Source organism: Ornithorhynchus anatinus, chromosome 13 (assembly GCF_004115215.2).
Source record: "Ornithorhynchus anatinus isolate Pmale09 chromosome 13, mOrnAna1.pri.v4, whole genome shotgun sequence".
Taxonomy (NCBI): domain Eukaryota; kingdom Metazoa; phylum Chordata; class Mammalia; order Monotremata; family Ornithorhynchidae; genus Ornithorhynchus; species Ornithorhynchus anatinus.
The window spans coordinates 14,011,445-14,024,491 of record NC_041740.1 but is presented as its reverse complement, the minus strand read 5'-3'; the positions used below and the strand labels follow the sequence as shown (position 1 = coordinate 14,024,491).

Below are 13,047 nucleotides of genomic sequence, written 5' to 3'. Positions count from 1 at the left end.
CTTGCTCAAGGTCACACAGCAGACAAGTGGAGGAGCTGGGATTAGAACCCACGTCCTCTGACTCCCAAACCCAGATCTGGGATTAGAATCCAGGTGTCCTGCTGTGTTCTTTCTATAAGGCTTTAACCCCTCTCCCTTCTCCACCTCTCTTCTGTGCTCACATCTGCTGTGTCACCTACAAGGGAGCTGCTTCTCACTCCAAGTAGGGCCAAATTGCCACAACCTTCCCAGTGTCAGGGACTTCCCAGGCTTCTGCCCACCCTCCACTTGCTCTGTTCATTGGTTTGCCACTTTGGACTTTGGACTTCCAAAATAGTAGTAAATGATAAACATAATGATCATTTATACCTTGACTTTATATGGTGCTTCTCCCGGCCCAAGCCCTCTCACAACAATTATCTGATCTTTATAATCCTCACAATATTCCTCTAATAACCATGGTGTTTACTAACCTTTTACTATGTGCCACGCATTGAACTAAGCACCTGGGTAGACGAAATAGGGAGACAGACAGGTATTAGTCTGGGCATTTTCCAAGTGAGGAAAAGTTAAGTGACTTACCTGAGGTCACGCAGCAGGCCAAAGGCAGAGCTGAGACTAGAAGCCCAGTCTGACAACCCAGACCATGCTCTTTCCAGTACCCCACACTGCTGTGCCCTGCCCTTCACCAGGAAGCCTCCATGAGCTGTGGTTCCAAGCCTGAGAGTCAGGGTGGTTTGGGCCCTAAAGAACCTGGTCAGGCTTTAAACTGTGCAGGTTCTATCAATGCTTAGCCCCCTGTCAAAATGCAGTTTGGATTGGCGGGCACTGACACTACCCTAGAAAGGAGGAGGGTAGAAGCCTGGCTTATATTGAGGATGGGACAAAATATGGTGAACTACACCACGAGTCCAGGGCACATCTCAGCAGCATCTATCCTCCTCTAGACTCTCCCATGGGCCTCCTGAAATTGATGGCTCAAAATCTGAAGGTACTGATCTAAGTAGTTGACAACATTGCCACTGGTGGGTCCTGGCATTGGAGAAGCTGAAAGTGAAATGTAGCCACACTGTTGGAAAAGGCCACAGTAATCAGAGCACAAGCCACCTTGGCGTCTGTCTGCAGCTTGTGGTCCAAGTGCTTCCTAATAGGTGGCAGGTTAGTGAAAACCACCCAGCTGGAGGATCAGTCAGAGGCAAGGTGAGGGGATCCAGCTTTACCCAGGTCACCCAGAGGCCAACTCCTGCAGTCTGTTATGCCCCATCTCCTCGGATCATACCGTGAATCAAGCTTCACGCGGCTCTGGGGAATGCTGGTCTTAAAGAGTGAGGGCTGCGTGGGAAGGAAAATGGAACTCATTTTTCTTTAAAAAAAAAACCCCCTCTCCTTTTGTTCAGTGCTTCTTGCCCATAGGAACCAGAGGGAGGGAACACAGACCCAGGCCTCAGGGTGGTCTCACATCCCCAGAACTCCTCCTCCCACACCAAATCCTGTGCTTCCAAACTTGGTGTCCCCTTTCCCTCTTCTCCCTCTGTTTCCCCCACCAGTGCTGCCCAGATCCTCTAATCCAAACACCTGACATCTGGTGAGTAGAGCGCAGGGCCCCAGGCTGAGACCAGAGTAGGAGGTCTGGCAGCTGGCAGGCAATCCCCTCAGCACGGGCCAGGCTGGGGCCCGTCTGCCGAAGGAGGGATCAGCAGCAAGGAGCTCTGCCTGGGGGCTGGGGAAGGGGAAGCCCGGATGCAGAGGCTCTGCTGGCCAGGATGCCGTTCTGCAGGACAGCTGCTCTTCCTGGGGTCAGAGTGGGAGATGAGAAGGGGGGCACTGGGCAGGAAGGGCAGAGGAGGGGGAGGATGTGAGAGGCAGGGGGTGAGAAGAACCTGCCTCTTTACCTGGCTTCCGTCTCCTAGGCGAAGGAGAGAAAACAGGAGAGAGCAGCATGCTGCCTCCCCCAGACAAAGCCAACTGCTGGCTACAATCCCAGCTTGCTGCTGTTCAACTCTCCCAAGGTCTCCCTTAAGGACCCATCTTGGGACCCAAGTGGAAGAGGGAACCATACAGCTTGGCATAAACCGCCAATCCTCCTGGCTCCTCACAGACCCAGGCTCTTACCATGTCCGATAAGGGTTCACCCTGCCTCCTTCTCCCCTTTTGAGCTGTACGTGAGGGCAAGCAGGGAGGATTGAAAGATGAAAGTTGGATTTACTAGGTACCACTCAGAGAGTGAGGGCCCATTATTCAGGACATAATAGAAGAGATGGTGGATGGAGAGGAGGGGAAAAAGGAGGGAGAGTAGGAGTCCTCCTCCTCCTGCCTCCCTCTTTCTTACCCCTTATTCACTCCCCCCACATTTTACTTTCCTCACAGAGAGCTAGGGCGTTGGCTCTTGGCTTCCACAGGACTTCACTAGGCTGGAAGTAATTTCTCTGAGGTTTTTCGGAGACGGGAAAGGGTTTGGCGTCACTTCTTGAATGACATGAGGTTAAAAGGAAACAAGAAAAAAGAAGAAATTGAACCATTTGTGGCAGTGCCAGCGATTCTAGATCACAATCAGAATCTGACAGCCCTGCCCACCCACTAAATGGCTCCCAGACCCCGCCGGGGGCCGGGGAAACTGGAGGTGTTTTTTCCATGCCTACAGCTGACTGAGCAAGTGTCTTTCTCCCAGGATCTGCGTGTGGTGATCTTGGGAAGAGCTGGAGGCAATGTCTTTCTTGCCAAGTTCCACTGCAGCAATCTCATTACCCTTATGACTAATTCAGTGTGGCTTATTTTCCCTCATGACATCCCACGTCCTGTTCGTATGAAGAGTCGCTGGCACGCTGGCCTGGAGATTTGGTGGATTGTCCTCTTGGTACCCAAACCTGTGTGCGCGCACTTACACACGCACACACAAACACACACACATCCCTTCCCCATTGGAAAAATTGGCCCGGATCAATCCCAAAATGACCTCAGGACAAGGGGACTGTTCTCCACTCATCTCCTTAGGACTCCGCTCAGCACCTGCTGGCTGGGCACACCCCCGTTTTGGCCCCCACAGGCAGCTTGTTGGCAGTCCTGCCCTGCCACTCTGTGCCTGCTCCCCCATGACTCTGCAGTTCCCGGACTGAGCCCTGTAGCAGCTGCTGTCTGGGAAGCTTTGTGCAGTCAGCCAGCCTAGAGGCTGCGGCACCCCTTGGTGAATCTCCACAGCAACACCCTGGCAGAGCTTCCCGCCCTCACCCCCCCTACACACACACTGGGAAGCTTCCTCCCCTCAAGCCTCTGTGCCAGGAACCTGTGGGAGCCGAATGCATTTGATTTCCTTCGAGGTGCTTTGTGTTCCTTCCCCATTAGCCCTGGTGTTTCTGCTATCCAGGGGGAAGCAGCTGGGCAGAGGGCCTGGGGGGACTTTGTTGAAAGGCTTTTCTGCTCAGCAAGTGCCCCTCCTGCTAACAGCTGGGGGCACATTGGAACTGGAGAGTCCTCTAATTCCCGGCCCTTCCTACCTCCTGCCCCCAATTCGGTACCTGATTGGCCTTCTCTGCCTTCAGTGACCCTTCAGGTCTCTCTTGTATCCTCCTGATGACCCTTGACCCTTCTAATCCCCTATCCCAGTGTCACCATTAAAGCTCCCCTCCTGCTTTGCCTCCACAGTCTCTCCACAAAACCCCCACCGCTGCCCTGTGTCCCAAACCCTGCCTCCCACTCCAGACTTGGAATTTTCACTCAAACCTTGTCCTCTAGTGTAGCCTAAGGGAAAGGACATAGAGCTAGGAATCAAGGTGTCTCAGCTTTGCCACTATCTTGCTTGTCACCTGGGTCCCAGTTTCTTCATTTGTAAAATAGGGATAATATGATCTGTCTCTGTGTATCTCAGAGAGATACTTTGAGGAAAAGCAAAAACAACATATTAATTTAAGGTATTCTAATTGCTGACTTTCCAGCCTCACAGCCTGGTCATCCCCACCCCGCATTTTCCTAGTCACTATTTTGATGAAAACAAATGAAACATTTTTAATGCCCCTTGGCTCGCTGAAACCTTGGAAGAAAAATCAAAGCCTGTTAGCTGACTACCTTGTTTTGATTTCAGAATTCTGCTCACAAGCAAGAGAAAATAAAAGCTGGGTGGGGGCAGGGGTGGGGAGTGAAAATGAAGAGGAAAATGGAGCCAGGCTTCTTTTGCCTTCACTCCTTAACTGCCTAGCCAGACCCTACCCCTGATCCCTGCAGCTTGCACAGTCTTGATGTTCAACTCTCCTGCAGTCCACTTCCCTGCCTGTAGATTCAAAGAACATCCTGGACAGGATGTGGGGAGCATAGAATGCTCACTACTTAGAGTGGAGGCTAGTTACAAGCATCCAAAAGGTTTTGGTACTCACTTCTCCCTTCTCCCCACCGTGGCATTTACGGATTTATGCTTGTACTTTATTGCTTCCCCCATCTGTAATTAATTTTATCGTATGCCTTTCCCCACTAGATTATAAAACCTTTGAGGGTAGGAATTGTGTGCTCTGCCCACATAAGTGCTCAATACATACCATGAATTGATTAATCCAAAAAGTAGGAAAACTAACCTCGGTCCAGTTAGTCGATCATCCTGGATCACCGAAGCCAGCTTTCTCCCACCAGGACTGGGTTTTACAGGGCCATTTTGGGAGGAGCATGTGTAGTGTAGTGGGTCCTGTTATTGATCTGGCTGAGTGACAAGGTATTAAGCCCAGGCTCCTTGGCAGTGAACCGACTAGCCAAATGGAAGACAAGAAGTAAATTCTCCCACTTGCCTGGAGACCTGTGAAGGTGGCCAGTAGACAGGTCCAATGGGCCACAGCTTTTCCAGGTTTCTGTTCTGGTCCGCCCCACTTCAGAGTCACTGTTTGGATGCCTCTTGTGAAATCAGTCCTAATGCTGGGCCATCCACAAACTTGGAGGGTGAACACATGCAGGGAAGACAAAATAAAGTGGAAGAGATTAAACGAGATATGAGCATTCCCCAGCCTAGCACCCCAGCTATCCCCATCCCACCATGCCTGCCTCCCTGCCTAGAGAAGCCCACATTAAACTATTTGGAGTCATTTCTGGAGCTCTCCAGACATCTCGAGGGATCTGGATTGTGAGGAGGAAAGCAGCAGGCTAGCCCCTGCCCCCAGCTCAGGCCTGACTCGGGCCCAGACCATTCCTCTTGGCCTTTGCCATCTGGCTGTTCCTGGACCTCTAGTCATCGCAGTTAACCATCTTGGCTGGAACCTGTTGATAGGAGAAAGGGGGGTGGAGGCCTCACTTGCAGCTGAACAACACTGAGCTTCCTGCCTCCTATCGGCGGTAACCACACCCGGGACATTGTTTGAAGCATGGCTGAGAGGGCCCTGGGATGATGAGCCACAAGATTCAAGGGAAACCCTATGGGGATGCGGCTGCACAAGCAGCTGTGACAGGGTTGCGGGGAGGAGGAGATGGGGACCCTGTCCTCTGGAGCTAGGGAAGCCTGGAGGCCGATGCTGAGACAGTTCCCAAAGGGAGCCGGCCTCCGGACAGCGCTCAGGCCCCTGTTCGCAAACGCCCATTCTGCAGCAGCTCTCTATTTTGCAGGGAGCCCAGAGGTTTCCAGGCACTTAAGTGCTTCAGGCTTCCCTGTTTATGCTCATCTAGCAGGGCCAGTTCTTGTGTGGCTCCAGAAAAGCATAGCAGCCGAGACGGCCAAGTGGAGTCCGGGGAGGCGGGGGCACTGGTCAGGGTTCTCCTGGCCAAGGGAAGAGCTAGCTGCAGGAACAGCTGGACTGCTGCCCCAGGGTCCTTCTCTTCCACAACCCCATGCATGCACATGAACACATGCGTGCAGGCATCACACACACCCACTCCCCTGTGTTTAGCTCAAACACTCACTCCTCCTCCTATCATTACCAGGTCCCTGCAGGAGGGGAAGGGACTGTTCCATGAAGCTGTGAGTCAGGGTACTTCCAGATGGACCTCTGGGGTGGAACGTAATACGGCGCTGCCCTCTGTGGTGGGGAAGCAGAATCATCAGGCTGGAAGGGACTTCAGGAGAAAATAGTCCACGTGTCAGTTCTCAACCAACTCAAAAAGACACCCTTCTCCCTGGACCATTTCTACAAAGTTCCCCACTCTCGAGAGGAATATGCTACCCAGGACTGTGTGTTCACTTTGTGCTCTCTGGCCTGCCTGTCCAGGACCGATCTAAGTGCTGGTTGAATATCCTTTAGCCCAATCCAGCTGGTCTTAATAGTATCAGTCTCATCAAGCCAATAATTTTAAGGGATTTTGCTACAGCAACTTTTCGGGGGATAATTCATCAAGGAAAGATTGAAAGGAGACTGAGTCTGGGGGGACACTTTATAGAGTCCGTGAGATTAAGCCCTCTGGCTTGTCTCCTAATTGGTCTGAGGATCAACCTGATATACACCTGCTTTCTGGCGATGCTGGTGGCAAGGTTCCCCCTCATACTGCCAGTCTGCCGGGTTTCTGGCCAAGCCTTTGCCATTCACTAGAGCAGTGGAATGTGGAGGTTTTCCCCATTGCCCCAAGTTAGCTAGGAGGACATTTGGGGAAGATGGTGGGAGAACAGAAAGAACTATATTTTCTGTGAAGGTCCAGATCCATGTGGCAGTAGTAGCAGCAGCAGGATGAGGAGTAGCAGCAGCAGAAGCAGTACTAGTAATAATAATAGTAATGTTGGTATTTGTTAAATGCTTACTATGTGTCAAACACTGTTCTAAGCACTGGGGTACATACAAGGTAATCAGGTTGTCCCAAGTGGAGCTCACAGTCTTCACCCCCATTTTACAGATGAGGTAACTGAGGCACAGAGAAGTTAAGTGACTTGCCCAAGGTCACACAGCTGACAAGTGGCGGGGCCAGGATTAGAACCCACGATCTCTGACGCCCAAGCCCTTGTTCTTTCCACTAAGCCACGCTGCTTCTCGTGTTACTAGTAATAGCATTTGATGAGACCCACTGGGTGTAATGTAATGTACTGTGTGCTTGGGAAGTACAAAATAAAGCCCATGAGAAGCTTACAGTCTAGGGGAGTTAGTGGACTCTACAACCCTCTAATTACACTTACTGCTACCTGTGAAGTTAATTGAGTTTAATTTTCTTTTTGCCTAGCAGTAGGAGGAGGAGGAGGTTTATTGAGCACCCCCTGGATACAAAGCACTGTACTAAGCACTAGGGAAGTACAAAACAAGTAAGCAACACAGTCCCTGCTTACAGTCTCTCCCTCCACCTAGAATCAGGTCCCATCTTCAAGTTCTCCATTTTCCCAGTCCCAAGGCACTCTCCTCTTTCCTGTGAACCTCAGCTTTCATGGAAGCTTTAGGAACAGTGTCGACATGATTTAGTCTTCCTCTGATCCCTCATAGAATTGTGTATGTACATATGTGTGTGAGTGTATGAAGCTCTAGGTGGGTGTGTGAAGTGTGTAAGAGCTCTGAGTTTGCGAAGCCTCATGGTTTCTGAAATGTTAATAGAAATAGTGTTCAGTCACAACCTCCAGTGAAATAACCTTGGTGTGTCAGAGAACCTGAGCAGAAGATAACCTGGTTATGCAAATGGCCTAGCAAATGGCCTAGGCTGCAGGTCTGTGAGCTGAATTGTATCAGGTCTTTGTTCTGAAGAGAGAGGCCGGGACCTGAAGTATGCCCCACATTAAGCGTTTCAACACCTCAGAGCCCTTTATGACAAGTCACTAACTGATCTGTGGGCAATCAGATTTAACACCCAGGTTGGGTCTGTGTAAATACATCTCCTTCCTAACTACAACTCTGTGACTTTTGCATTTTCACTGTAGATTTTGGAAGAATAATAATTCCACCTTTGTCTCTCCTTATGCAATGACTAAGATCTCTTACAAGCCAGTTATTTCAGTCGTTCAATCTCTTCTTTCTCATCCTCTCTCTTCTCTCTTTTTCTCTTTCTAGTTCTGTCTTTCTCTCACACTCTCGCCTATAGAGCAAGCCATTGAAATTAGGCACGGAACCGGTGTGTAGCTTGTTTTCCTTCTCTTTATCATACCTGGGCAGTTTGCAGGATGATTTCCGGAATGCTCTTTGATCTCCAGTGTCGCTCTGCCGCCTGAGTGAGGAAACAGTCTGGCTGCCTTGGGAAGTCGTATCCTTCCTCCCTCCTCCATCTTGGCCAGCGAGGTTAATGTCACAATGAATGAAATACGCCCTTGCTCAGGGTCCGAGGTTTAGGCTGAGCTGCCTTATCTGCAGTCGGGCTTCCTGCCCCGGAGATAGGTTACAGTTTCCTGGTGGGCTTTGTTCGGTGGATTGGGTGTTGTCTTGCTATTCTTACACCTCTGACCCAAGTTAGAAAAATGGCTTTTTCCTCTGCCTGTGGTCCCGTCCTTCAGGATGCCCTTGTGCATCCCCATCATTCAGTCAATGCCCATCCCTACCTCGGAGCCTAGGGCCGATTTCCTATCGACTCTGCATCTTTGGAATTGAAGTGCACAACCTCCTGGCTCAGGGCAGACAGCTACAGGCTGATCCGATCAGGGCTATGCATGGCACACGGGCAAACAGGGCCCAGATCTTGCCCTGCCTCCCCATTGTGACCAGGTGACCCTTGGCCCTTACATCAACCCTTGTGCCTAAAGAAGGGCAAATAACTCTTTGGTTCAAAGTAGCTGGGAAGATTCAAAGGCTAAGAGATGTGGCACAAACCCTTTCACTATGCTCTGCTTCTTCCCCACTTCAAAGCCTATTGAAGGTACATCTCCTCCAAGGGGTCCTCCCTGACTAAGACCTCCTTTCTTCTCCCACTCCCATCTGTGTCACCCTGACTTGCTCCCTCTGCTCTTCCCTCCTCCCAGCCACACAGCACTATGTACATATCTGTAATTTATTTGTTTATATTAATGTCTGTCTCCCCCTCTAGACTGTACGATCGTTGTGGGCAGGGAATATGTCTGTTTATTGTTATACCGTACTCTCCCAAGAGCTCAGTAAAGTCCTCTGTACACAGTAAGTGCTCAGAAAATACAGCTGACTGGCTGACTGACTCACTCAAGTTAACATCAAGGTTGCAGCACCAATCCAGCCCCTGTTCACTGAAGGCTTATGGGGCCCCAGGCACCAGATCAATACCAGTGAAGAACATCACAATAGAAAAGCAGCGATAGAGAAGCAGCGTGGCTTAATGGGTAAAGCACGGCCCGAGAGTCAGAAAGACCTAGATTCTAATCCTGGCTCCGCCACATGTCTGCTGTGTGACCTTAGGTAAATCACTTTACTTCTCTGGACCTCAGTTATCTGTAAAATGGGGATTGAGAGTATGAGTCCCTTGTGGGATACGGACCGTGTCCAACCTGATTAACTTGCATCTATCCCAGCACTTAGAACGGTACATGGAACAGTAAGTGCTAATAAGCACTGTAATTATTATTATTATTATTAAAAGCATTGTGCACATATGGCTTCTATAGACTCTGTAGAAAGTATCAAATACTCTAGACTGTAAACTCCTTGAGGGCAGGGATCATACCTAGTTTATTGTACTGTCCTCTCCCAAGTACTGAGTGCAGTGTTCTGCTCACAGTAAGAGCTCAGTAGATACCATTAATTGATTGATTGATTTCAAAAATAATGAATTCGTTTGGTAGCTACTGAGGCATACCATGTGCTATTGGGAAGAGAGGTACTTTATTCTTTCTCAACAGTAGTTTTTCAAGGCACTTAGGGATGCTTTGGAAACTACTATGTTCTGGAAAAACCCTACCTGCCCAGGCCCAGTTGTTCAGAGTTAGGAGTTTGGTTGCCTTTTGGTTACCTCTGGATGCCTTGGCTCTGGCAGAGATGTCATCACCAACAGAAATGAGTCTCATGATGCTCTGAAGCCAAGTCCAAGAGAACAACCCGGGTGGCCACTAGGATATGAGATGCCTGCACCGGACCTGGCCACAGTAGCCATGGCAGGAAGGATGAATGCTTTTCCACAGGAAAAGCTCCTGAAGGATGTTTGAGTCCCCTTTCCTCTATGAGAAGATTTCTCCTCAGGAGGAGGAAAACAACTCTGATTTAAACCCACTGATGTGAACACAAGATTTATCTCAGTGCTCAGCATACAGTAGGTTCTCGGTAAACTCTACTAAGTGATTGATTAATTGATTAATTGATTGGCTTGGTGGTTATCTGGCTCTTTCCAAGCTGTTGCCAACTCATAGGGCACAGTGTCACAATTTCTCTGAGCCTCAGTTTCCCCATTTGTGAAATGGGTATTAAATGCCTGTTATTCCTCCTACCTAATTAACAATGAGTCCCATGTGGGGCAGGTCAGATCTGATTATCTTCTATCTACTCCAGTGCTTAGTACAATGTTTGGCATGTAGTAAGCCCTTGCAATACCACTATCATCACCTGTTAAACTGCTCTTGGTTCACTTACTCCATCTTTCCAGTTCATTTCAGCACCATAAACTGACAAGAGAAAAATATGGCCCAGTAGCTTATCTTTGTGTCTTGTCTTGGGTTACAATAGGATATGGCAACAATGGTCATTACTATCACTGATATTTATTGAATGCCTTTTTTGCAGAACTTTGTGCTAGGTTCCTGGGGCCACATAATGCAAATAGAAGACTTGGTCCCTGAATATATTCATGGGATTCTTTTAGAGCCGGTGCCATTTATTCTTTTGCCAGTGCTGCTCCAATTCCATTAGACCCCTGGAGGAAACACACCTCCACATATTCAAAATAAGGTTGTGATGTCTCAATATTAACAGTAGCAGTGAGGCCTGGTAGGAAGCGCATTAAACTGGAAGTCAGGAGACCTAGGTTTGAATCCTACCTCTAGCAGTGACCTACTGTGTGATTTTAAGCAACTCACTTGACCTCTCTGGGCCTCAGTTTCCTCATCTGTAAAATGAGGTAAGATAGATTCTGTATAGAACAGGGACTGTGTCCAATCCCATAACCTTGTATCTACCCCCGTGCTTAGCACATATTAAACACTTAATGAATGTTATAATTATTATACTGAGTTTCATCAGTTCCCGATTCTGAAACTTCCTGCGTTAATCCAAATTAGTCTTTAAAGAGCAATGTAGGGAGATTTATGGAGAAGGTGGTTAAAGGAATACAATTCCAAGCTATGAGTTCATTTTTTTGTGCAGCCTTTTATTCCCCTCTGCAGTCAATCTCACAATAACTGAGTTGGGCCACATTTGCCCATAAAAGAACAAGGTATCAGAACTGCAGGGACTGTGAATTACAGTAGATAGCATGGCTCAGTGGAAAGAGCCCGGGCTTGGGAGTCAGAGGTCATGGGTTCAAATCCCGACTCTGCCACTTGTCAGCTGTGTGACTGTGGGCAAGTCACTTTACTTCTCTGGGCCTCAGTTCCCGGATTAAGACTGTGAGCCTCACGTGGGACAACCTGATTACCCTGTATCTACCCCAGGGCTTAGAACAGTTCTCTGCACATAGTAAGCGCTTAACAAATACTAACATTATTATTATTGACAATATTGTAACACTGTGACCTTTAGAAATACCTGCCTTTCGACTGGCTAGTTGTCCGACTGTAAAGAAGTACTGGAAAGGAGTCTTTTTCACTATAAGGCAGTGTAATGTTAGAAATGAGCTGCCCAGTATAATAATAATAGCAATAGTAATAATAATAATAATAATATTTGTTGTGCTTACTGTGTGACAAGCACTCTGCTAAGCACCAGAGTAGAAATGAGGTAATCAGGTCAGACATAGTCTCTGTCCCACATGGGGCTCATAATCTAAGAGGAAGGGAAAACAGTTATTTTATCCTCATTTTGCAAACTGTAAGCTCGTTGTGGGCAAGGAATGTGTCTGTTTATTGTTGCATTGTACTCTTCCAAGTGCTTAGTTCATTGCTCTGCACTCAGTAAGTGCTCAATAAATGCTATTGAATGAATTAATTAATGAACTGAGGCAAAGAGAAGTTAAGTAATTCACCCAAGTTCTGAGAGAAACTTTGGCTCTCTGCCACCAGGGCACTCCATCCCTATCCCTTGCATGCATGGGTGTAATTTCACATCCCTGCACTTTAGGAGAAGACAGTGCTGAGTGTGTGTGTATGTGTGTGCCTGTGCAACTCCTCCTGCTCAGATTATAAAGTAACCTCACCTGGGGAATGTGGGAACCAGTATGAAAACATTTTTCTGCTTCATCAAAGAGTAACTGACGCGCATCAACCATAGGCTACCAGCAGGCTCCCCAGCTAGAACACAAGACGGAGACAGAGAGAACAGCACTGGTACAGCTTTCCCTGTCTCCTGCCCAGTGGGAGAGAGGCTCACTCTCCTGCACTGAAGAAATACCCCTTTGGTAAAAACAAATCAAAATCTGGGCCTGAGAGGCTCAGAGTACTCCCAGTTCGAAAAATCATTCAACACTGGGAAGGAAAAAAACAAATCCAGGTAGAGGGCCGGAGTTCCACGAAGTCGAGGAGGTGCAACCTCAGCAGTTTGGTGGCAGGGCATAATTAATGTTTACTTACAATCAGCAGCTTTCTATGCCAGCAATCATGGCAGACTGCAACTGAGCGGGGATACCAGGAACCCTGCTGCTTTCAGCTGTCTGGAACAATAATTACATCGTGCCACAGCACCTCTGGGCGTCTGGCACCATTTATCCTCCCCGACTTCTCTCATTGGTTACCTGCCACAGGGTAATCCCCCAAGCAACCAATCATATTCATCATCTTCATACAAAAGGTGGAGAGCATCATAATGGGAAAGCTATTGCTCCGCTTTCCGAAAGCTGGGCTGATGGCTTAATTGAGGTTAAAATAAGCTCCAATCAGAGAGGTAAGGACCTAACAGGACTACTTAATCTTATATAAATACAGGAGAGATGCAAGGCCCTGCGTGGCGAATACTAAGCAGCTCCAGTAGGGTTTCTATGGAGAATAATCATTAGCCAGGGCCTGAGCAGATTGGACTGTGAGCAGCCTGTTTAGCATTCAGGCTCCGATGGCGACGGCGCGGCACCCGAGGCTAATTTGAATTTTTTTCCTTACTTCTGTCTGTGGAAAACACTGACACCAAGCCCCCGTCCCCTCAGACTGCCCGGTTAAAATCAATGGAC

General features: G+C 48.5%; 1 long non-coding RNA gene across 2 annotated transcripts; it reads right to left on the bottom strand.

The window, feature by feature from the left end:
- Nucleotides 1-2,166: 2,166 nt before the first annotated feature.
- Nucleotides 2,167-12,567, bottom strand: LOC114816027. 2 transcript variants are annotated; one of them, XR_003763806.2, is made up of 4 exons: nt 12,458-12,567; nt 5,863-5,960; nt 4,539-4,885; nt 2,167-2,445 (listed from the first exon to the last, which is right to left on the bottom strand). It is a non-coding gene; the product is annotated as an uncharacterized LOC114816027 (long non-coding RNA). The 2 variants fall into 2 exon arrangements; XR_003763804.2 differs by lacking the exon at nt 12,458-12,567 and adding an exon at nt 7,993-8,073.
- Nucleotides 12,568-13,047: the final 480 nt, after the last annotated feature.